Raw genomic sequence first — 4,417 nt, 5'->3', positions numbered from 1 at the left:
ATAGAATTTCGCAAAAAAAAAAAAAAAAAAATGAAGAGTCTACTAGACGGATTCCGAACCTTTGAATATTTTTCGAACGACTGAATCACCTTATTTTTAGACAGACTTTTATACCTTTCTGAAGTATATTAAAATATTTATTGCGAAAAAATTACCATTTTTTAATCATATATATTTCCAGCTTTTATTCAAATAAATATTTTTTTTTTCTAAAATTTTTTTTCTAAAAAAATATTTATTATTCATTAATTTCAATATTAATTTCATGAAAAACACTATGTAATTTAATGTTTTTTATACAATATTTATTCTTTATAATCTAATAATCTATATTTCAGAATAGTTTATTTCTAAGTTTTATTATTTAAGTTATTTTATTTTATTTTTATATTTTTATATATCTATAAATTATTATTGATTTGATTATCCTTATAATTGATAAACATTTTTTATTTAAGTTTTAATAATCGTTTCGTAAATTATAATGATTAATTATTAATATTATTTCACTTATAGTGAATAAGTGTTATAGTGAATAAGTATAAGTTTCACTTATAGTGAATTCACATATAATAATTATAGTTTCAGATAATAAACCAAATTATGAAATGAATTACAACGCATTATTGAATGTTAAGTAATATTTTGTCATCTGGAAAATATATACATTGTCTTTCCAATGAATATCGATCGAATGATTATATCAGCATTACTACATTTTTCCGCTTAGAATTATGTATAGAGATACAACTGATTTTCAAGTCCTTATTGCATATCTTTTCTTCTATCACGAAACGTTCTGCTTCTGTTTACCCTCCTTGCCTTTTCTTTTTCAGGTTTTGTTTTATCAATACTGTAGATCGATTTCTCGTTTTATTCTCGTTAAATTCTTTACTTTCATTTTATTTTTCTTTTCTTAATTGAACATTAACATTCATGTCATCATGCGATTTATATCTTTTAAATCTCCATCAAAATTGAATTTAAAAAAAAAATATATGTTCATTGTGAAAAATATTAAGAATATGTTTAGAAACGTAATTTGAATTTTACCTGGCAACAAAAGATCTTCTAAATAAATACCTACAAAATTTAAAGGTTTAGAGAATTTAAAATCAATAGGAATTTATGTATAACGCAATCAAATTCTATCTTAAAGTTATTTTTAAAAAAAGAAATAAATTACCAAATCTGAGAATATTTAATAAATTATTTCAATTTATAATAATAAGAAAAAAGAAAATAAAAAGATTATGAAAAATGATAAAATAATTGAGAAAATAATTCGAACAATTGTATAAATATGTTTTCTATTTTATTTTCTATTATTCAATTAATTCATTAAATATTATGTAATAGAATATTGAAGATATTGAATTATATAGTTATTTATAGTTATATAAATTAAAACTATATTATATATAGCTATTTAATTATTTAATTTTATTTTTATCATTTATTTAGTTTAATGATGAATTCTTTTTTTATAGTTCATTAGTATTCGCAAGCAAGATGTTTATAATATTGAGCGTTTTAAAATAATATTAAAAAAAATCATCCATATCCATAAAATCATCCTTATACTTGTTATTTAAAAGTAATTATAAATAACTAATTATAGATAATGAATTAAATATGTATTTTAATTAAAATTTTATTAAATATAAATGGTTACAATTTAAACATGTAATTATGTTAGATGAAATAATACATAAAAAAAATAATTAATAATCGAACAAATGAATCAGCCAATTTTTATTATTCATTTGTTGATGTGAGTAATATATATATCAATAAAAATACGAAAATCTTAACCTTAAAATTAATTCAATAATTTATGAATAAATAAATAAATAAATAAATAAAATAAATAATTAATTTATTTATGTATTATATCGCATTTTATTATATATATTTTATTATATATATACAATATAATTTGTATATATTTTTGAATTATTCAGAATTTTTTAGTAATATGAAAGTGTAATTTGTGTTCTTTGCGTTTAATTTGCGATTAAAATTAATTAAGCAAGAAGACATTATAATGAAAATTAAGAAAAAAAAGAAAGAGAATTAAAAATAAACAGAAACGCAAAAAAAAAATATACGAGATAATGTAAATAATATTTTGATTTTGAATTTTTTAATTTTTTTTGTTAAATTTAAAATGATTTTTTTATTTTTTTTCTAAATGAATCATTAATTTTGTTTTTAATAAAATTCAACAATAAAAAAAAATTTGTTTTCTATAAAACAATGGAGAACAGATTTTTTTAAAATAATTATAAAATAATATTAAATGTCTATGTAAAATTTGGTTTAAAAATATAATAGTTTATACAAAAAGTATATTGATTATTTTTTATGTAGAACTTATTCTTTAATATTTTTAATATTCTTTAATATTCTTTATTATTTTGTACATAAATATCGAATTACTTTTAACTTAAAATAACTTCTTTTTTTTTTTTTTTCTTAATTTTTAAATATTGAACATAAATATAATTCTGATTAATACTAGTTTTAATTTTTAAAATTTAAGTAATTAATATTAACTTAACAGCTGCTGTTAATTAACATTAATGAAAATAAGAGAGAATGACAAATTTAACAAAAACAAAAAAAACATGATTTCATTTTTAACGAACTAAGAATTTTTATAATATCGTTTTAAAATAATCAATAAATGAAAAAAAGACATAATAAACTAATTATTTAATGAACAAAAATAATAATTTTAATATTATGGAATAAAAACAATCTTTTTTTATTTATTTCATTATTATTATTCAAAAAGTTAGAAATGAAAATTATAATTCAAAAATATATTTAAATTCAAAGAAAAATTATTTTCATTAGCATATTTTTTATTACAATTTTTTTCTCAAAATTAATTTTTGTAGTTTCTCAAAATTAATTTTAAAAAAGACTGATAATTTTGATTATATATATATATATTAATTTAATTTTATATATTTGAGTTTTTCTCTTTCATATAAAATTTCATTGATATATTGTTTAATAAAATAAATAAAATATATATAATCCTAAATGAAATTATATTTAATAAATTATATTTAAAATATTTTTGTTTAGATTTAAAACTAATTTTTCATTTTTTTTTTCTGTAGAATTTTTTTTAAATTTTTTTAAAATTTTTCTAAAATAATTTTTTATTATTTATTTATTTTTTATTTATATTCTTTTAAATTTTTTTTTCATTTTTTTTTATTTTTTAATATCTATTTTTAATTTCTTTAAATACTGAAATTGTAAGTTTCAATTCTACAAGTTTTAAATTTTATATGTGAAGAGTACTTTGAATTTTGTATAATTTTTAACATTTGCTTTAATTTTTCCATTTTTCATAATAATTTTTTCTTTTTTTCTTTAAAATAATTTAAATTTTATTTTTTAATTGATTAATTTTATATATCTTATAATCATATATATTTTATTAATTTGTTTAGTTTTCCAGATTATTCATCTTCTACTTCAAGACTTATTGATATTTTGCATATTCGATCTTGATGATTTTTAATATTTTCTTCTTCAGCTGATATTTGAAACCTAGAAAAATATGAGCATTAATAAAAACAGAAAGCTAAATCAAATCAAAATAATCAAAAAATAAAAAAAAATAAAATTTGGAAAATTCAGTAATTTAGAAATTGATAAAAAAGATATTTAAAAAAATGAAAAATAAAATATAATGAACAAAATAAAATTTAAAAATATTAAATAAACGTAACAAAAGTACATTATTAGCAGTAAATAAATATATGTATTTATTTTTGAATAAATATTTCAATCCAATTCCGATTTTTTTTATATACTTCTTTTTTGTACTTTATATTACATTTTTAGGTACTAAGAAATTTAATTTAAATAAAAAAAATTGTTACAAATTAAAGAAACATTATTTAGTAATTTTTTTCTCTTTCATTTTAATGATTTTTTTAATATGGCAATAATATATCTCTTTTTCAATAAATTTGAGATCTCTTTTAATTAATATGTAATTTATGTAAATTTTATTACAACTTATTAATATTTAAAAATAAATTCTTAAATTTTTTTAAAATTCTTAATATTTAAAAATAATTCTTTTTAGTATTTTTTTGTTCATAAAAATATAATGATAATATGATATAATGAATAAAATTTAATATATTTTTTTTACAACATATATTTTTGTATAAATTTTACATTTTGCAGAAATATTATAGAAAATAATTTTTTATTTTATAGCTTTTCTTTTAAAAAGAAATGTAATGTAATGTAAATGTAAAGAAATGTAAATGTAATGTAAAAAGGTAGTAAAATAATGATTAGAAATAATATTTTATCCTTGTAATTGTAATTTTTTCAATTTATAAATTTTATATATATATATATATATATTATTCATTTT

The sequence above is a fragment of the Apis dorsata genome, unplaced genomic scaffold, assembly GCF_000469605.1.
Source record: "Apis dorsata unplaced genomic scaffold, Apis dorsata 1.3 scaffold_1119, whole genome shotgun sequence".
Classification (NCBI taxonomy): domain Eukaryota; kingdom Metazoa; phylum Arthropoda; class Insecta; order Hymenoptera; family Apidae; genus Apis; species Apis dorsata.
Note: the sequence above shows the minus strand (reverse complement) of the source record.